Raw genomic sequence first — 22662 nt, 5'->3', positions numbered from 1 at the left:
GATTTTCCAGATATAATTTTCTACATCTAGCACCAAAAGGGAAGGAATAAAATGAGTTACAATAGGCCACTACTCAGATGATGGGCAATCCAGGGCACCAGTCTTTTGTTAGAGGCGTTAAGTGCTTAGAGAACTATTTGAAGTTGTATTTGAAGAACAAAATGATAATTGAAGTACTTTAAGTGGGCAAAAAAAGAGTCAGACCTTACCCCAAATTAGATTCCAGAATGATTAAAGTTTGAGCATAAAATAAAACAAATATATAAAAATTTAAGAAGAAAGTTCATGTTTATGAATCTCAGGTGAGGGAAGCCTTGCTGAACTAAACATATCATTGAAGCTAAAAAGCATCAAGAATAAAATTGGTGAATCTGACCACATGAAAATCCAACATCTTCTAATATACAACCTCATATGGACTGAATGTTTATATTCCCCCAAAATTCATATACTGAAGCCTTAATCCCCAATGTGATGGTACTTGGTGATGGGGTCTTTGGGAGGTAATTAGGGTGAGATGAAGCCCTACCCTCATGATAGGATTAGTGTCTTTATAAGAAGAGGCACCAGAGGGTTCCCCGTCTCTCTCTACCACATGAGGACACAGTGAGTAGTCAGGCATCTGCAAGACGGGAAGAGGGCCCTCACCAGAAACCAAAAGTGCTAGAACCTGTATCTTGGACTTCCAGCCTCCAGAACTGTGAGAAAATAAATTTCTGTTTTTTAAGGCATGCAGTCTATGGTATTTTATTATGGTAGCCTAAGCAGACTAATACACAGCCTAAGGAAACTTTAAAACCCAGAAATGTGAAAAAAAAGTATTTGCAACATATGTAATAGGTAACATGTTCATAACTCCAAATTTACATACATTTTAAAAATAAATCAATTAGAAAAACACAAAAATCCTAATAGAAAAATGAGGAAAGGACACAAAGAGATAATTTATATAAGAACAACAAATTGTCAGTAAATTAAAGAAAACATATTCTATATCATTACTATAATAGGCAGAACAATGGTCCCCAAAGATGTTCACATCCCAATTACCAGAACCTGAGAATATGTTACCTTACAAAGCAAAAGGGACTTTGCAGATGTGATTAAGAATCTTGAGATGGGGGGATTATCCTGAATTATCTGGGTGGACCCAAAGTAACCACAAGTGTCCTTATAAGTGAAAGAGGGAGGCAAGAGAATCCAAGTGAGAGAAGGAGACATGCTGAAGGAAGCAGAGTTGGATTGATGTGACTGCTGGCTTTGCAGATGGAGGAAGGGGCCACAAGCCAAGGAATGTAGGTGGTTTCTAGAAGCTGGAAAGGGCAAGCAAATGGATTCTCCCCTAGAGCTTTTGAAAGGAATGCAGCCCAGCCAGCACACTGATTTTAGTCCTGTAAGAGTCATTTTGGACTTCTGACCTCCACCCTTCAAGATAATAAATTTGTGTTGTTTTAGCCACCAACTTTGTGGTCATTTATTACAGCAGCAATAGGACACTAATACAATTACTATTCAAAGAAATACAAATTAAAGGAATGATATTTTTGCCCTTAGTTCAGTACAAACGAAAAGTGTTGGTATGAGAGAATATAAACACACATATGCTTTTGGTAGAAATGTAAATTAGTGTCACCTCTGGGGGGGTGTCATTTGGCACTATATATCAAATCTTTAAATATGCATAATCTTTGACCTAACAATTTAATTTTTCTTTGACTATATCCTAAAGCACTGGATTTCCAGCTGCATTTACAGGAGGAAAGCTTTCTTCACACCAAATACAGCAGAGAGAAGTAATGCTGCTACTGCTGAAACAGTGTTGGGGCTGGAACATTGATGCTTGGCCTCACCTCACCCCTGCAGAAGCCCCTCAGGTATTTCCAGGGTTCCATGGAACACACTTTGAGAAACACTGTCCTGGGAGACTAACTGAACAAGCAAGCAAAAAACTACATACGAGGATGTTTATCACAACATTATTACCAATTGCAAAAAACTAGAAACCACCTATATGCCCCTCAAAAAACTGGCTTGTTATGAAAAAAATGCTCAACATCACTAGTCATTAGGAATATACAAATTAAAACTACAATGAAATACTACTTCTCACCTGTGAGAATGGCTATCATCAAAAAGACAAATGATAAGTGTCAGCAAGGATGTGGAGAAAAGGGAGCCCTTGTACACTGCTGGAGGAAAAGTAAATTAGTACAGCCATTGTGGAAAACTATGGAATTCCTCAAAAAATTAAAAATAGAGCTACCGTGGGATCCAAAAATCCCACTCTGTGTATATATCTAAAGGAATTGAAATGAGTACGTCAAAGAGATGTTTGCAGGGGACGGCCCGTGGCTCACTCGGGAGAGTGTGGTGCTGATAACACCAAGTCAAGGGTGAAGATCCCCTTACCGGTCATCTTGAAAAAAAAAAGAAAAAAAGATGTTTGCACTCATGTGTTCATTGCAGCATTATCCATAGTAGCCAAGGTATGGAATCAACCTAAGTGTCCACTGACAAATGGATAAAGAAAATGTGGAATGTATACACACACACACCCACAGGAATACTATTCAGCCTTAAAAAAAGGAAATCCTGTTATTTCTGACAACATGGGTGAAACTAGAGGACATTATTCTAAGTGAAATAAGCCAGGCACAGAAAGACAAATACCACATGATCTCCGTTATACGTGAAATCTAAGAAAGTAGAACTTGTAGAAGCAGAGTAGAACTGTGGTTACTAGGGGCTGGGAGGAGGGGGAAACAGGGAGCTATTGGTCAAAGGGTCCAAAGTTTCAGTTAGACAGGAGGAACAAGTTCAGGAGATCTACTGTACCTTATGGTGACTACAATTGAAAATTGCTAAGAGACCAGATTTTAAATGTTCTCACAACAAAAAGGGATATGCATGTGAGGTGATGGATATGTTAATTAGCTAGATTAATAATTTCACAATGTATATATATATATATATATATATATCAAAACACCATGTTGTATACCACAACTATATACAATTTTTATTTGTTGATTATACCTTAACTAAATATTAATTTTAAAAAAGTGACTTGCTATGGTTTATTCATAAAATAAAATACCGTGCACCAATTAAAAATTGCGATGTACTTGAAACAATAAAGCTCCTTAAAGAAATCTTAGGAGAAACACTTCAGGAAGTAGGAGTGGGTACAGATTTCATGAATATGACCCCAAAAACACAGGAAACCAAAGGAAAAATGAGCAAATGGGATTATATCAAACTAAAAAGCTTCTGCACAGCAAAAGAAACAACCAACAGAGTGGGAGAAAATATTTGCAAAATATACATCTGACAAAGGTTTAATAACTAGAATATACAAAGAACTCAAATAACTTAACAGCAAAAAACCAAACAACCCGACCTTCTCCTGCGAGCTGCCTTGCATTTGTGTCTCATCCTTTAACTGGTGTTGAATTTTATTCCTTTCACTTATGCCCAGTTTCAGAGGCTCGAAGTCCAAAGTCCAGGGGACACATCTAGTGAAGGCTTTCTTTGGTGGTGACTTCAGTGATGGTAGGATACCTACATTGTGAAAATGGTGGAGCAGAGAGAGCAGAGCCAAAAGGCTAATTTAATCACTGGTGAAAATTGGAAAGCTTTGGGCACCGGAGAAGACTCTAGCCGCAAGGGGCAAGAGGCCACTCGGACTATTTTGCTCCCATGTGTCTGCTGCTGTGAAACATAATTGAGAGCAGCGGCGGTGGCAGCGTGGCTCCTCCTCACCCAAACATCAGGGCCCTCCAGACCCAGCCGCCTCAACATATCAAGCTGAGCTGGAGCCGATGGGCGGCAGCCACACTCGACCGGGGACTCTGCGCTGCCCCCAATTCTCCTCTGAGTTTGCCTGCTGTGTTCATCAGACTGCCCAGTGGAACAGAAGATACTCTGCTCATTTCATCTGATCTGCGGACTGTGAAAGCCCCTGCCACAATGAATAAACATCAAAGAAAAGATACCAGAAATACGAAAAATCAAGAAAGTACATCACCAAAAGATAATAAATCTCAAGCTCTAGATCCTATAGAACAAGAAGCCCTTGAAATGACTGACAAAGAATTTCGAGTGATAATTCTAAGGAAAATGAATGAGATACAAGAAAACTCAGCTAGACATCATGATGAAACGAGGAAAAGTATACAGGATCTGAAAGAGGAAATGTACAAGGAAATCAATGCCCTGAAAAAAAATGTAGCAGAACTTGCCGAACTGAAGAAATTATTCAGCAAAATAAAAAACACAACGGAGAGTTTAACCAGCTGGCTTGTGGAAGTTGAAGAGAGAACCTCTGAACTTGAAGATGGGCTGTTTGCAATAACACAAGCAGACAAAAAAAAAAAAAGAAAGAAAGAAAGAAAGAAAAAAGAATCAAAGGCATTGAAGAAAATCTGAGAGAGATATCAGACAACCTTAAGTGCTCAAATATCCAAGTCATGGGTATTCCAGAAGGGGAGGAAAACGGAGATTGCACTGAAAAGATATTCAACAAAATAGTGGCAGAAAACTTCCCAGGTATAGGAAAAATCACAGATCTTCAAATCCAGGAAGCTCAACGATCACCAAATGTATTCAACCCAAAAAGGCCTTCTCCAAGACATGTTATAGTCAAATTGGCAAAAGTCAAAGACAAAGAGAGAATTTTAAAAGCTGCAAGAGAGAAGTGTCAAATCACCTATAAGGGAGCCCCAATCAGGCTAACATCAGACTTTTCATCACAAACCCTAAAAGCCAGAAAGGAATGGGATGATATATTCAAAATACTAAAAGACAGAGATTGTCAGCCAAGAATACTCTACCCTGCAAGGCTATCCTTCCGAAATGAAGGGCAAATAGTATATTTCTCAGACAAACAAAAACTGCGGGAGTTCACTACCACACGACCACCCTTACAAGAAATTCTCAAGGGAGTACTGGGTTTGGTTCCTGAAAAATAACTACCACTGGCATAAAAACCCAAGAAAAATCTAAACCCACTAGTATAATAAAAATGGCATTCATGAAGAGAAAACAAACAAACAAAAAGGCTATCTACAACCTAAGGAACCAAAAAAACACAGAAAACAAACGGTAAATCAAAAAGCAAGGAACAAAAGACACCTAAGACAACCAAACAACAATCAATAAAATGCTAGGAATAAATCAACATTTTTCAGTAACAACTCTTAATGTAAAAGGCTTAAATTCCCCAATCAAAAGACGCATACTGGCTGACTGGATTAAAAAGGAGGACCCAACTATATGCTGCCTACAAGAGACTTACCTCACCCATAAAGACTCACATAGACTAAGAGTGAAAGGATGGGAAAAGATTTACCATGCAAACAGAAAAGAAAAACGAGCTGGAGTAGCTATTCTTACATCTGACAAAGTAGACTTTAAACTAAAAACCATAAAAAGAGACAATGAGGGACACTACATAATGATAAAAGGACGGATCCATCAAGAAGACATAACAATCATAAATACGTATGCACCCAATGTTGGAGCAGCCAGATTTATAAAACAAACTCTATTAGACCTAAAGAAGGAAATAGACACTAATACCATAATAGCAGGGGACCTGAACACCCCACTGTCAATATTGGACATATCATCTAGGCAAAGAATCAGCAGAGAAACACAAGATCTAAACAAGACTCTAGACCAATTGGACTTGGCAGATATCTACAGAACATTCCATCCAACAACCTCAGAATATTCTTTCTTCTCATCAGCACATGGATCATTCTCCAGGATAGATCACATATTAGGTCACAAATCAAGTCTCAACAAATTCAAAAAAATTGGAATTATCCCATGTATTTTCTCAGACCATAATGGATTAAAACTAGAAATCAATAACAAACGAAATTCTGGAAACTATACAAACACATGGAAATTAAACAGCATTCTACTTAATGACATATGGGCCCAAGAAGAAATCAAGCAGGATATCAAAAAATTTATTGAAACTAATGAAAATAATGATACATCATACCAAAACCTGTGGGATACTGCAAAAGCAGTTTTAAGGGGGAAATTTATTGCATTAAATGCTCACCTCAGAAGAATGGAAAGATGGCAAGTGAACAACCTAACACTTCACCTTAAAGAACTAGAAAAACAAGAACAATCCAAACCTAAAGTTAGCAGATGGAAAGAAATCATTAAAATCAGAGCAGAACTTAATGAAATTGAAACCCCAAAAACAATACAAAAGATCAATGAATCAAAAAGTTGTTTTTTTGAAAAGATAAATAAAATTGACAAACCATGAGCATGGCTAACAATAAAAAGAAGAGAGAAGATTCAAATAACAAAAATTAGAAATGAAAAAGGTGATATTACAACTGATTCATCTGAAATACAAGGAATCATTTGAGACTACTATAAACAACTATACACCAACAAGTTTGAAAATCTGGAGGAAATGGATAAATTTCTGGACACACACAAGCTCCCAAAACTGAGCCATGAAGATGTAGAAAATCTGAACAGACCAATAACAATAAAGGAGATTGAAGCTGTTATCAGAAAGCTCCCAACAAAGAAAAGCCCAGGACCAGATGGATTCACAGCAGAATTTTACCAAACATTCAAAGAGGAATTGACACCGATTCTTTACAAACTATTCCAAAAGATTGAAACAGACACAAATCTCCCAAACTCATTCTATGAAGCAAACATCATCCTGATACCAAAACCAGGTAAAGATATAACCAAAAAAAGAAAACTACAGGCCGATATCCTTGATGAATATAGATGCAAAAATCCTCACTAAAATACTAGCAAACAGAATACAGCAACACATACATAAAATTATTCACCACGATCAAGTGGGATTCATCCCAGGGATGCAAGATTGGTTCAACATACGCAAATCAATGAATGTGATACACCATATTAATAAAATCAAACACAAGGACCATATGATCATCTCTATAGATGCTGAAAAAGCATTTGATAAAATTCAACACTCATTCATGACAAAGACCCTCTATAAGTTAGGTATAGAGGGAAAGTATCTCAACATAATTAAAGCCATATATGATAAACCCACTGCCAATATCATCCTGAATGGGGAAAAGCTGAAAGCTTTTCCTTTAAGAACAGGACCTAGACAAGGATGCCCACTCTCACCACTCCTATTCAACATAGTGTTGGAAGTACTAGCCAGAGCAATCAGATAAGAGAAGGAAATAAAGGGCATCCAGATTGGAAAAGATGAAGTCAAACTGTCCCTGTTTGCAGATGACATGATCCTATATATCGAACAGCCTAAAGCTTCTACAAAAAAACTCTTGGAGGTGATAAATGATTTCAGCACAGTAGCAGGATACAAAATCAACACACAAAAATCAGTAGCATTTCTATTCTCCAATAGTGAACATGCAGAAAGAGAAATCAAGAAAGCCTGCCCATTTACAATAGCCACCAAAAAAATAAAATACTTAGGAATTGAGTTAACCAAGGAGGTGAAAAATCTCTATAATGAGAACTACAAACCACTGCTGAGAGAAATTAGAGATGATACAAGAAGATGGAAAGATATCCCATGCTCTTGGATTGGAAGAATCAACATAGTGAAAATGTCCATACTACCCAAAGTGATATACAAATTTAATGCAATCCCCATCAAAATTTTCTCAGAAATGGAAAGAACTATCCAGACATTTATATGGAATAACAAAAGACCACACATAGCCAAAGCAATACTGAGCAAAAAAAATTAAAGCTGGAGGCCTAACACTACCTGACCTTAAACTAAACTACAAAGCTATAATAACCAAAACAGTATGGTACTGGCATAAAAACAGACACACTGATCAATGGAATAGAATAGAGAATCCAGAAATCAACCCACACACCTACAGCCATCTGATCTTTGACAAAGGCACCAAGTCTATACACTGGGGAAGAGACTGCCTCTTTAGCAAATGGTGCTGGGAGAACTGGATATCCATATGCAGGAGAATGAAACTAGATCCATACCTCTCACCATATACTAAAATCAACTCAAAATGGATTAAGGATTTAAATATACACCCTGAAACAATAAAACTTCTTAAAGAAAACATAGGAGAGACACTTCAGTAAATAGGACTGGACACAGACTTCGTGAATACGACCCCAAAAGCACAGGCAACCAAAGGAAAAATAAACAAAAGGGATTATATCAAACTAAAGAGCTTCTGCACAGCAAAAGAAACAATTAACAGAGTTAAAAGACAACCAACAGAGTGGGAGAAAATATTTGCAAAATATACATCTGACAAAGGATTAATATCCAGAATATACAAGGAACTCAAACAACTTTACAAGAAAAAAACAAGCAACCCAATTAAAAGATGGGCAAAAGAGCTAAGTAGGCATTTCTCTAAGGAAGATATACAAATGGCCAACAGACATATGAAAAAATGCTCAACATCACTCAGCATCCGGGAAATGCAAATCAAAACCACACTGAGATACCATCTAACACCAGTTAGGATCGCTAAAATCCAAAAGACTCTGAACGATAAATGCTGGTGAGGTTGCAGAGAAAAAGGAACTCTCATTCTCGGGCTGCTTCTACTCATGGTGGAAAGTGGCAGGGAGCCGGCAGCTACAAGCAGATCACATGGAGAGAGAGAGAGAAGGTGCCAGGGTCCTATAAACAACAAGCTCTGGCGGGAACTAATAGAGGGAGAACTCACTCATTAATCCCTCCTCCTCCAGGGAGAGCATTAATCTATTCATAAGGGATCCGCCCCCATGACTCAATCAGTTTCCAACACTGCCATATTGGAGATCAAATTTCCGCATGAGTTTTGGAGGGGACAACACATGCAAACTCCATCATCACTCCAGTTAGGATGGCTGATATCCATATGACTGAGAATGACAAATACTGGCGAGTATTCAGAAAAATAGGAACCCTCCTATACTGTTGGTGGGACTGCAAAATGGTGTAGCCTTTATGGAAAATCATATGGATTTTCCTCAAACAATTGCAGACAGATCTACCATATGACCCAGCGATTCCACTGCTGGGAATATACCCAGAGGAATGGAAATCATCATGTTGAAGGGATACCTGTACTCCAATGTTTATTGCAGCTCTATTTACAATAGCCAAGAGTTGGAACCAGACTAAATGCCTATCACTGGATGAGTGGATAAGGAAAATGCGGTATATCTACACAATGGAATACTACTCTGCTATAAAAAAAAAAAAAAAAAATGAAATACTACCATTCGTAGCAACAAGGATGGACTTAGAGAAAATTATATTAAGTGAAATAAGCCAGGCATAGAAAGAGAAATACTGCATGTTATTTACTTGTGGGAGCTAATAAAAATAAATAAATAAATATATATATAAACAAATGGGGTGGGGTGGGGAAGAAGACACAACAATCACAACAATTCCTTGAACTTGTTAAGACAAGTGAACAGATATGATGTTGATGGGGGAGGAGAGGGGAAAGGGAGGGAAGAAAAGGAGGAATTGGTAAAGAGACATGAAAATCAACTATATTGTATATTGATAAATTAAAATAATAATTTAAAAAACACACAAGAAAAGCAAAAAAAATTGTGACACACATCTATATTGACAGCATTGTGCAATTTATTGAGTGGGAAAATAGGCTGTAAAAAATTTTTGCATGGTATGACTCATTTCTTAAATATGTGTACAAACCTGTACTTATATAGAAAAGATGCATAGATTAAAGCATTAACGGTGATCATCTCTGGGTGGTGGAAGTAAGATGATCTTTGCTTTCTTCTTTACACCTTCATGTATTTTTTAAAATAAACATATATTACTTTTATAATCAAGAAAAAAAGCTGGTTATACCTTGAATAATGAATGGTCAACAATTGAATAATGTCTAGAGTGTGTGTATATGTGTGTGTAAGAGAAAGAGAGCAAAAGAGAGAGGGACAGAGAAAATAGAGTCAGAAATTTATGAGTTTAGATAGCTGGTGGAGTGAGATATAAACACATTTTATGTGACACTGTTTGAACAAAGCATTAGTGTTGATATCTTCCGTTTGCCTCTCTAACTCCACTTTCTCCTTTTCCTGCTGCTCTGTGCCCCCTGCGGCTGACCACGTGGACTCCATCGATGGCTTCGAGGTGGGTTTTTCAATGGACGTGCACTGGCAGAGATTAGAGGCTGGGAGAGTGAGATTGGGGTACATTCTCTAAGCTCTCTCCCTGTGTCAATGCCCAGGGCGTGCTGTGGGCTGCCTATTTTCCCACTCCTTCCAGCAAAGTCCACAGCTCCTGTCTGGAGGGTCCTGTCCCTCTGGGTTCCCTCGCCTCTCCCTATTAGGCCTAGTGGTAATGTTTTCTGCTTTGGTTAGCCCCAGGGTACTACATAATCCCTTGTTAGTTTTTGTAAATTCTACCCATAACTTTGTAAATTACCCATTTGAGTCTGTCATCTGTTTCCAGCTGAGATCCTGACCAATACACAAACTATCTGTGTGTATGTGTGTGTGTGTATTTAAACCACTATGAAGAGTGGTGGTTTTCTTCAAAATATCTTACAATTTTTTTAAAGTCTAATTTTTTTCTGTGAGTATGTAGCATATATGTATAATACATCTCAGTCCACAAATATAGGCACTAAATATATAGTATTTTCATCATTTTCTGTAGTTCAACTTAATTTTATTTTACATTTCCATCCCACGGGGGTGACAAAACTTAGGGTCACTCTGTTTGGGATTTACTCTCCCATGTGCTCTCCCCCAGTTTTGTGACTAAGTAATGGGAGCTTTCCTGGGGTCAAGGCACTGGTGGGTGGGGTGTCTTCTGGTCATGCAGGCAGCTGCTGGGACACTCCATGTCCAACCCTGTTCTCAGCAATTCAAGATGTTCAGTGTTTCCTTCTCCTGATTCTATGCTACCTATAGGTACACAGGGATTGCTCTGCTATTCCTGTGTTATTCTGGGGTGTAGGAAACTCTGGGTGGCTGCCTACCAGGTCATATCTGTCAGGTATATGATTCAACCATTTCTTCTCTGGGTTTTTCCACTTGCTCAGGGATCTACCAAGGAAACATAACACAAGCCCCTTCGCCCATTCCTCACCCTGTGCATCTCCTCATCTGTATCCTTTACAATACCGCTCAAGCAAACTGATTGGTCAAAAGTTCCAGAGGCCTTGACTTGCGCCTGGCATCTGAAGTGGGGTGCAGTCTAGGGGACTGAGCCCTCACTCTGTGCAATCTGATGCTGCCTCCATGCAGACAGTGTCAGGATTGAATTGGAGGACACCCTGTTGGTGTCTGCTGAAGAACTGCTGGCTTGCTTGCCAGTGGGGAGAAATCCCTACAATTTGGTCCCAGAAGTCAGTCTTCTGAGTCAATGACTGGGCTTGTTGTTGAGTAAGAGCATAGAGGGAAAAACACTACAGTTTGGGTTTTTCCCAAACCGATAACACCACTAATATAACAAAAATGTAAAATATTGCCCATACTGTGTGTTGCTGGGGAGGTAGGACAACTACATCCCTCACCCTCTGCTGTGGAAAATTGGTATAGCCTCTTTGGAAAACAGTTTGCCAGAATTTACTGAAGTTGAACAAACAAGCCCTATGACCCAGCAATTCTATCTCTAGTTATGTACTCTAAGAAATGACTATATATGCACAAAAGAAGAATGCTCGCAACAACTTTATCTTAGCCCCAAACTAGAAACAACCCAATGTCCATTGAGATGAATTAATGCACTGTATCCACACAATGGCATTTTCTACACCAATAAAAATGAACTCTTGTCACATGCAACAACACAGATGCATCTCACAAGTATGATGTGAAGCAGAAGAAGACAGGCATGACAGGATACACACTAGTAACTCGAGTTGTACAAACTTTCACAGAACAGTAAGAACTCATCTACAGCATTGGAGGTCGGGCTAGTGGTAAGCAGTGGCGAGAAGGAAAGGGAGCGATTGGATGGAGAAAGGGGGGCTCAAATGTCCTGAACTGATTGATGGTCACACAGGGGGACTCACATTGTGAGGGCATCACACTGGACCACTTAGGACATCTGCACTTTTCTGAAGCTATGCTATCTGCTTCAAAAAAAGTTTACTACATAAAATACATGTGGTTTATGTCTGAAGTCCTTTATATTACCTTAAAGATCAAACTTTTTGAAACTCAAAAGCCAGGGAGAGACTCCTTTTTCCTCTGCTGGCACTTTCTCCTCTGAAGTAATGAGCCCCACACAGCCTCCCCCACTGATGGGGAAAGAGCACGTAAAAGAAAGCAGCCACTCGAGTGAGGGGATGGAGAGGGAACCAACCGTGCTTAGTTTTTAGGAATTTTCTCCTGCTCAGTCAATGTATGTTCATCTGTAAGACCAATTTGGTAGTAATAATTATGAAATTGGTGAAAAACCTAATCACACCAAAAAAAGCTCCGCATCATGATAGGTGCGTGGGTAGAGGATATTAATAGTCATTATATCCTCATTTTCTCTTTTATGGACTATATACAATTGTGTGCATTTAAAACTATGGGGAAACAGACTTAATATAGGCTTGTGGTACTTTTTATTAAAGACAATTCTGTACTCCTAAAAATAAAATTTAACCCAAAGCCTTGCAGTTTGCATTTGTATGAAACTTTCACAATTTAGAACTTTTTAAAAGTCACTTGTTTCGAGTGGACAGACTAGGACTGCAGACATGATTTTCTGCCACTAGATGTCTCTGAGTCTTAAAGTAGCACAATAATGAGGTTTTGTCTATTTATACATACAGATCACCTACCTTCCTGTTGCAGAGTTTCATAATCCTGTTATGTAATGCTGGGCTGTCAGCTACAGTTAATCATCAGTTGGAGATGGGCAGGCGGGGACTGGAAGGACTGCATGCCCCAACACAGGGCTGGAAGTGTTGAGAGAAGGGTCTGTCTCTGTGTAACCAAGCAGAGCCCCACGCCTCTGAAATCTGTCCATGCAGAGGCCATGGAATGATGGAAAACAAGGAGCTAGCTGCCTGTAGCATGTGACCAGCTGGATGCCGAGACCAAACCATGTTCTTGGTTCAGTTTGGAACCAGCAGAGGAGCCAGTGAGCCAAGGAACAGCTCAGCCTTGCTTTCTCCCCTGAATGCAGGCACCACTTAAAACACCAGTTACAGCTGTTCTCCCCTCCCCAGCCTCCCAGGGAGACGAGCAGCCAGCAAAAGCCATGGAATTCTCCCCAGGCCCCTGGAGCACATGACAGGGCATCTCATCAGTCTGTTCTCTATGGTGTTTTCCTGTACACATCCGTCTACCAGACTAGACAGAGATGCCCAGATGCATGAACCATTCCTTGTTCATCTTTGCAGCCCCTGCAGCACTGCATCCAATTCCTTGTACACAGTAGGTATACATTGTCTGTTGAAACCAACACGTGATCATGGAAAGTGTCCAAAAGGCTGATGAAATAATTGATCACTGACCTGTTTTTGAATCTAAGCCAGTGGTTCTTACCCTTTTCTGCTTGGTGGGGTTGTTTATTGCTCTTTTGAAAATGAAACCAAAGCTATGAATACTTATCCAGAAAATTGTACATAGGTACCATATTTTCGTAGAGTTTATACAGACTGAGATCTGTGGCAAGCTATAATTTGGTACCTCTTTCAAATTAGTTTTTGAAAAAAGATTTAATATTTATTAGCGTATTCATTAACAGAGAGAAACTAATTTTATATTAATAAAAACTATGAACCTCTTTGTGTTTGAGATTAGAATTCATCACATACAGTTATCTCTTGGTATCTGTGGGGGATTGGTTCCAGGACCCCCTTGGATACCAAAATCCATGCCTGCTCAAGTCTCTTATATAAAATGGCATAATATTTATATAACCAATACACATCTTCTCATATGCTTCAAATCATCTCTAGATTACTTCTAATACTTAACACTATATACATACTATGTAAATAGTTGTTATACTGTATTGTTTTTTTAAATTTGTATTTGTAGGGAAAATATAGGAGAATGGTCAGGGCCCCTTACATGTTCAGAATCTTGATGAGCATTTGATGTAAATATGCATGTGTGCCCAGGTGTTTCTTGGTTATTGTCTGATGTAATTGTGCATGTGCACCCAGGTGTCCTGGGTTATGGACTTAAGTATAAAGGGCTAGTGGCTCTGATCCCTAGGGCCCCCCCACACCCCCTTGCTGACCCTGAGATGCCTGGAGAGGGAGGGGAGATGCCACAGGAAGGCTGATACTGTTGCTGGAGGCTGTTGCTGCCAGTGCCCCGGGATGCCCTGAGAGGCCACTGCTGCTGCTTACTGCTGCTACTGCTGCTGTTCCTACTGCTGAGGACTGAGCTCATGTAGTCTGCCAGTGGCTCCCGGGATCTTTCCCAATTACCTAGCGTGGACCTGTGTGTGACAGGTCTGGTGACCCAGTCTGTACAATGGGTTTTGAAGGGTCTGAGCCCTAGCCCTGACAATACAAATGGAAACTTAGTATAACTAAAATAATGAAACGTTTTGGCTTTAGTTGTGAAATGCCTAGCTATACAATGCCTAGCTATACAAGTATAGCTATTGCTTTAACCCAACAGTATTTTTAATTTTTTTCCCAAATATTTTCGATCTATGGTTGGTTGAATTGCCCCTAATGAATAACCCCAAATACTTATTTAGGGGCTGATTTACATGGATACGGAGGACCAACTGTACATACAGTTTTCTGAATCCTTGAACTCATTTAAAAGCCATTTAAATAACTGATTAATTTCTAATGGTCAGCCCAATCCCTGGAATTATTCCACCAACTGTGATTTCAAGTGGCTGTCCCCTGGCTCTTGGGTACTCCACAAGTACTCAGCAGAAAGAGCCCCAGCTCTTTCTCTTCTTTCACCTGAGGCTGGGAGTGAGGGCAATTTAAGTTTTTCCACTTAGGCAAGGGTTGTGTGTGGGCGCTGCAGTCAGCTGGCACTCTTGATTTGCTCTAGTGCTCTTTGGGGCCCTTTACAGATGAATACCTCAGAACCTGCTGACCTTCCCCCCTTCAATCCACATCTGGGTGCAGGGCCCAGGTAAGACACTGCGACTAGTCAGTCCAGGTTGAAACACTAGGAGACCATTAGCAGTTCTTTGTACATGCAGATATCTCGCTCTGCGCCTCAGGTGCATAGGGATGGGAGGAGGTGGCCAGGGGGCAAGACAGAATAGGAAAGGTGACTACCTGGAGCCAGGGAGGCTCTGAGAGGGGACTCCTGTCAAAAGGGGCTGCCCTGGAGCCTGGACACTTTCTCCTGAATGCTGAGGAACTCCAACCCCGCCTAAGCCTCTCCTCTCTGACAGTCAGGGCACCTGTGTCTGGTTTTGAATACTAGGCCAGGGCACAAGCCCTTTAAGAACTTAGAACACCTGAGGGAGCTGTGGAGTACATTTATTCATGCCTCAGCTGCATCCGGTGGAGTCCTGATATCCGCTGGCAAAGCAGTTCCTAGACCTCCTGCTGGGCCGTGTCCCAGTTTGGGGCTGTTGGGAAAATATAGGAAAATGGTCAGGGCCCCTCTTGCCAAATATTTGATGTAAATATGCACGTGAACCCAGATGTTCCTTGGTTGTCTAATGTAATTGCACCTGTGCACCCAGGTGTCCTGGGTTATGGACTTAAGTATAAAGGATGAGTGGCTCTAATTCACAGGGCCCCCCACCCCAAGGATCCTCCTGGGGGGCCATGGGGAGGCCGCTACTGCTGCTGGAGGCTGTTGCTGCCAGTGTCTCTGGGACCCTCCAGGAGGCCGCTGCCGCTGCCGCTGCCACCGCTGCTGCTGACTGAGCTTACGTCATCTGCCAAAGGCTCCCGGGATCTTTCCCAATTACCTAGTGTGGACCTGTGTGTGAGGGGTCTGGGTGACTCAGTCTGTACAATGTGTTTGAAGGGTCTAAGCCCTAGACCTGGCAATACAAATGGAAACTTAATATAACTAAAATAACAAAGCATTTTGGCTTTAGTTATGATTTGCCTTACTCGACAACTGGCGAAGTTGTGTAGCTTTGCGGGGGCCTTCCACTTGGCGTGCATGCCTGCAGGAGGGTGTGTCAGGGTGGGGTGGCTGGGAGAGCAGGGGGAGTTCAGCATCAGTTTACAGAGCCGGGAATCCATGGGTGTCCTGGTTACAGAGGCTTGGTTCATCCAAAGCATAGGGTGGTGCTTGTCAGCAAGCTTGTGCCACAGCAAATGCTTTGTGTGGGGAATCAGGATCAGCGGCAGAGGGCTGGGGCCTCCAGGGCATCTGGCTTCTGGCTTTCAGGCGGCCTTTGCTGGTGCTGGCCAACTCAGGGCGGGAGGGGGCAGGAAAGGTGGCCTCTAGCTGATCCCAGCTTGGCTGGCAGCAACGTTTAGCGGTTGACATTGGAGCAGTGTCACACCTCAGAGGCCTCTGTGGAGAAGGCAGTGCTATGAAAGTGGTGGTTGTCAAAGTGTGGTCCCCTTAGCAGAGGCAGCGACCTACCCTGGGACTCATAAGAAGTGCAAGTTCTCTGGCCCCACCCCAGACCCACCGATTCAGAAGCGCTGGGGTTGGGGCCTGCTGTAATAAGTCCTCCAGGGGACTCTGAAGCACTGGCAAAGTTAAAGCAGGGGAGCCAAGGGGTGAGGAATGCAGATTCTTCAAGTAGTTCAGCTTCATCTCGACCATCTATTTACTGGAGCATAGATTCCTCATTACAAAAAAATTAATCAAACCACTTCAATTGGGAGAGTCCAAAATAAAAACATAACCAATCAAATAAACAGCTTCTAAAATAAGGCTCTAAGAGCTGGCTGGTAGCTCACTTGATTAGAGCCTGGTACTGAAAACAAGGCCAAGAGTTCAGATCCCCATACTGGGCAGCTGCAAAAAAAATAATATATATATATGTGTGTGTGTATGTGTGTGTGTGTGTGTGTGTATGTGTGTGTGTGTGTGTATATATATATATATATATATATAATAGCTCACCAGTTTTCACTTTTAAATATCCATTGGGCCAGTGGGCATTACTGCCTTTGCATAGTATAGTGTGGAGCGTACAAACGCTGGAGTCAGACTCCGGGTTTAAAGCCCAGCTCTGCCATTTACTAGCTGTGTGACTTTAGGCAGTTTACTTAACCTTTCTGTTCTCAGTTCCTCCATTTGTAAAATAGGGTTATTAATAATAATAATGATAGCTACCTCATAGGGGCCTTACAAAAATTAAATGAGTTAATATACAGAAAGTGCTTAGAACACTTGCTGGCACATAGTTATATGTGTTTTATATGAGTGTTAAGTATGCTAGATGAATGTAAAATAAGATTTCAAAGGAAGCTGTGGTGGCTTTGTAAGGTGTCAACATGGCTAGGCTGAACCACATTTCCCAAAATCCTTTCCCTGTATATTTTGGTTTGGGAGGACCACAGAGATTCTGGAGAGATTTAGAGGGGGAAGTGAAGCAGTAACTAATGTGCTGCTCAAATGATCTGCCGGCTCGTCTCCTGGTGTGAGGCGGCCACCAGGCTGCACCTGCTCTGCCCTCCCCTGCATGCTCCTCCAGCTGCCCTGACTCCGGGGCCCTGGTGTGTGCGTTTGGCCCCAGGATCAAAGGCAGATGCCCACCCCGCACCGCAAGGGCCGAGGCAACGAGAACCGAACCAGGCGGGCCTCAGTCTACGCCTGTGGTCCCACCTCACCCTTGCTCTTCCCAGTTTACCTCCACCTTCCCTTCCCGACTGCCTGCACTCTGGACTTCAAGCTGATTAGTTCCAAAATCAGTGAATGTGGAAAATAATTTGAATTATCATACAAATGATAGAAAATGATTTTCTCAAGCTGATGGCCACAAATCTTCAGAATGAAATAATTGTTAAACTAAGGTTGATCTAAAGGTTTCTTCAGACATAGTGAACTGTAATGTAACTTGATGTGTAAACAGATTGTAACCTACTTGTGTAACAAGTAGCTGGGTCTCAGCCAGTCACGGGCAGCCAAGTGATCAAACTGTGTTAAATAAGGCAAACGCCCAGCTGTAACCCATCCAGCTATGTCCGCACCTCGCTTCCGTTTTCTGCAGGTCACTTTCCTTTTTCTGTTTTTGAATCTTAGCCAACCATGCAGCAGTCCTGGAGTCGCTCTGAACCTATTCTGGTTCGGGTGGCTGCTTGATTTGAGAGTTGTTCTTTGCTCAATAAACTCTGTTAAATTTAATTTGTCTAAAGCTTTAAAAACATATTTATAATATTAATATTTATGTTTATAATATACAAAGCGCCCTTTATAATTGACAAGAAAGCACAAAAGAGAAAGAAAAGAAAGGAAAAGGGCAATCCAGAGATGGGCAGGTCTCTATAACCACAAACATGTGAGAAGATGCCCCAACTCATCAGAGACCAGAGAAATGGAAATTAAAGTCACTTTATATCTACCAGACCAGAAAAAATGAAAATAGCTGTAACACCTTTGTTGACAGCAATGCAGAGAAAAGGGAACTCTCACATATTGTTGGTGGAATTGCGCATGGTTTACCAGCACTTAGGAAAGCGGTCTGACAACATCTATTACAATGAAAAAATCTACTTTTTGACTCAACACTTCTACTCCTGGGAATCTATCCCATGGAAGCCAAAGCATCCAAAGAATAAATCACGGGGCATCCTTGTGGTGGCTCGGTCTGTGTTAGGAAGGCAGGTCCAGGCTAAGTCGGGCTTGGCAGGGAGCCCTTCATCCTCTCCCCACAAAGGTTGCTCCTACCCCTGTCCTCTTCTCCACCGCATGGGACAAAGGGGCTGGAGGGAACCCCTGGCAATCTGCCCCCAGGGCCAGCAGCAATAGCCTCCCTGCCCTTAGCCCCCTCTCTTTGTTGATGCAGGGGGAGGACGTGAAGTCCTGGACCTCCCCTCCGCTCCCCACCCTGCCTAGGGCGAGGCTGCTCTCCTTCCACCAGAAGCTCTTCCTCTTCCACTCACATCCCCAGAACTAACCCCTCTTCCTCTCTGAGGTCTTGCCCTTTGCTGACTCCAGGTCCTAGCTGTGACTCCTCAGGGTGGGCCAGCAGGACAGCCACTTAGGACACACATAATACACCCACACCCCATCGACCTGCACTGTGCGCACCGTCTCCACCTCTGTCCCAGCCATAGCCCTTCTCTTCAGCAGGGGAGGCAGGAGCAACTTGTCTCAAGAACTTGGAAGCTCCGTGGGGGCGAGGAGTCTGCCTTGGGCACCATTTTGTCCTCAGGACACTGCTGGGTGAAGTTTCGATGGCAACAAACTTATTAACATCCCTTTCCTGCTTTCCCCATTCTCTCTTTTCACCCTCTCCCATCCACTAAAGGACTATCTTTGATGACAAGAATCAGTAGAGAGAGGATAAGGTGGAAGGAAGGGGGAAAGGCGTTAGCCAGGATGGCCAAGTCAGTTCATACAGTGAAGAGCTAAAAAATGAGGAGGAAAGAGAAAGAAAGAAAGAAAAACCACCTGGTTGGGCTGGAGCGAGTCTGGTTTAGATGCCAGAGACATCAGGAATGTGAGACCAAGGAGCAGAAGAAAGAGGCTCAGAGATATGTTGCTGTGGGTTATTATACCTTTGCATGTTCTTTGAGACACCCAAGTAAAGGGTGGAATTTCTTTTAAGTTACTACGGTGGTCCGAAGATGCTTCTTTGAATGAAACTCCACGTAGAACAGTTATGCAAAGTATTAGAATAAAAAGGATTTGGAACCAAGATGGCCCCCAGAGAATTGAATTGAAGTAAAAATCATAATGGCTGTGCCTAGATACCGTAGGCAAAGTCACCCTTAAAGAGAATGGCTTGGCCTTAGACAGGAAGAGGTGGCAGTGAGCTCCTGAAGGCACTCACACATCCAAAGAATAAATGTGTAGATCAGGTGAGGGAATGTTCAGCCAAGGAAGCCTAGTGATGTAAGTGTCTGCAGAATGGATCCCCTGACCCATTAAACGAGTTCTACATCTGTTTGCCAGGTACTGCATAGTTTGGTAATATCTGCAGTTATGATCCACTAGCTTTCTACCCATCTCAGATCCCTTGCCAAGCAGGCAGCCTCCCGGCTATAATCTAGTTGTCCATGTGCATATATCGCCAAGCCTCAAGGAAGAGCAGGTACCAACCAACAAATGCACGTATGTATTCGGTCTGCTTGACAGCTCTTTTCTTCACCTTTGTGGCTTTGGGGAGATAGGTATTTAGAACCCACTCAGCGCTGGGGTAACTACCAATTGAATTTCTCAGCCTGCACAACAGGGGCCAGACTTGGAATGGGGGGTCAGGTCAAGGAGCTGCCGCATGGCAGGGACCCGTGGGGGGGGGTCGGTGGCAATGGTTCCCCCAGGGTGATTCCTCCCTCCCCCCACAGTCTCTACACAAACTTTTCTGATGAAATTGCACAGGTTCTTTGTTGGTGACCTCTGTAGTGTTAAGAGTGAGAGAAAATATTCCCCAGATGTAATTGGTTTTTAGTCACTTGTTCAATAAACGTTCAATGTGCTGGCACCTTGTAAAGACTGAGGACACCATGATGAAAAAGGCATAGCCCCTCTGTTCCCTTTAAGTCACAGGCTGGAGAGGAGACAGACTAAAAAGAAAGTAAAGCAATATAGGTGTAAGCAGCCCAGCAGCTGTAATGTGAACCACAGGGGCATTAAGAAAGGAACTAATTAACTCTACTTAGATGGTCGTTTTCTTATTATTTATTTGTTTGTTTGTTTGTTTGTTTAATTTATTCTTTTAAAAGATGACCGGTAAGGGGATCTTAACCCTTGACTTGGTGTTGTCAGCACCACGCTCACCCAGTGAGCTAACCAGCCATCCCTATATAGGGATCCTAACCCGTGGCCTTCGTGTTATCAGCACCACACTCTCCCGAGTGAGCCATGGGCCGGCCCTTGTTATTATTTTTCATTTAGAAGAAAGCCCATAAAGTTTAAAATAACAGGAAACTCAGACTTCAGAAGGAAAAAAAATCAGATTTCACACTATTAAAAAACAAATTTAGTTCACAAAAAAGGTAACTTAAAATACAATACAGGTAAATGTGCTTTGTAAACTGAATTTGCTAAACAAATCTGTTACCTAACTAATATTTGTTTTGTAATTGATGGGTTAAACCAGTTCATCTTTAAGGCCTCTGGTAAAGAAATTTCCCTCTACTCTGGACACTATTTTAGTTGAGCACTGCATGTGTTGGTAAAGTTTTTGGTTACAAAAGAATAGAAACTCTTGGTTATAAGAGATAAAAAGTAGCTGGGAGAACAAAGGAATTTACCGACTTGCATAACTGAGCTGTCTCTTGGGAGCGTTCTGAGAATTGAAGGACTGTCTTCAGCGGAAGGCCCATCCTCAGTACTGCTTTACGTCTTATGGTCCAGGATAATTTCTCAACTTTCGACTATCTCATTCTCATTCCAGCCTTCATGAAGGAGGAAGGGAATGACAAGAAGAAAAGAGGTAAAGGAGGACCACCCATCTTTTATGGACGTTTCTAGTAAGCTGTCACATAGCACTTTCCTTACATTTCATGTGTCAGTCACATGACCACCCCTTGCTGCAAAGGAGGCTGGGATATGTAGTCTTCACTCTGTAAAGCCACATACCCATCAATAATTGGCAGTTCTACTGCTTAAAAAAGAGACGTATATAAAATTAGGCACCCAGCAGTTTCTGACACACTCCTGCAGTCTCCTCACTTTTCTGTATTTTTTCTACCCCTTCTTCTCTTAATGTTACTATCATGTCAAGCCTTGCCTGAATGTCAAGTTCCTTCTGGAGCAATTTGTCATCCCTACGCAGGATCCTCCTCCACTTAGTAGCCTTGTTCTATTTAAAAAAAAAAAAAAGGCCCAGGATGGGGAATGGGTGAGAAAAACGAGGGATTATGCTAAATAGACTATAATAGCATTTCCTTTGTGAATAAGGAGAGTCTCTAAATAAGTACACATTAATTGTTGACACCATTAAATGTTTTTATTGATTCACGTTAAAAAATAAACACTGTATTTATAAATAATGACTTTTCAAAAATGTACCTGTTATAGGCTTTGCAAGCATGCTAAAAGACCTCAAATAGTGGTTGAAAGGGTCAGATAAGGGTAGTAGAGCCTTGAATCCACACAGACCTGCATGCAAGGTGGATGTTCTAGGCTTCTGAGAATGTCCCAGAAACTTCTCTGTTAAAAAAAGACAAAGACAATTGGGGGTGGGATGCTGTATTAGTCCGTTTTGTGTTGCTATAACAGAATTACCTGAAACTGGGTAATTTATAAAGAACAGAGGTTTATTTGGCTTATGATTCTGGGACAGCTGCATTTGGCATGGGCCTCAGGCTGCTTCTACTCATGGTGGAAAGTGGCAGGCAGCCAGCGGGTACAAGCAGATCACATGGCAAGAGGAAGCAAGAGAGAGAGAGGGGAGGTGCCATCCTATAAACAACCAGCTCTAGTGGGAACTAATAGAGTGAGAACTCACTCAGGGCCTCCTCCCCCAGGGAGAGCATTAATCCATTCATGAGGGATCTGCCCCCATGACTCAATCAGTTTCCAGCACTGCCACACTGGGGATTAAATTTCCACATGAGTTTTGGAGAGGACAACACATCCAAACTCCATCACGTGCCTAACTGTCATAGGGGGGTTTCCTGGGAA

The 22662-nt window shown here is 41.7% G+C and overlaps 1 pseudogene; it reads right to left on the bottom strand.

Moving 5' to 3' along the window:
* The window catches only part of LOC134363687 (small ribosomal subunit protein uS10-like), a 62742-nt pseudogene extending 46065 nt beyond the window's left edge, over nt 1-16677 (bottom strand).
* Between the last annotated feature and the right edge of the window lie 5985 nt (nt 16678-22662).

The sequence above is a fragment of the Cynocephalus volans genome, chromosome 15 (assembly GCF_027409185.1).
Source record: "Cynocephalus volans isolate mCynVol1 chromosome 15, mCynVol1.pri, whole genome shotgun sequence".
NCBI classification, from domain to species: domain Eukaryota; kingdom Metazoa; phylum Chordata; class Mammalia; order Dermoptera; family Cynocephalidae; genus Cynocephalus; species Cynocephalus volans.
The sequence above is the reverse complement of the archived record's forward strand: the minus strand, read 5'-3'. Positions and strand labels throughout refer to the sequence as shown.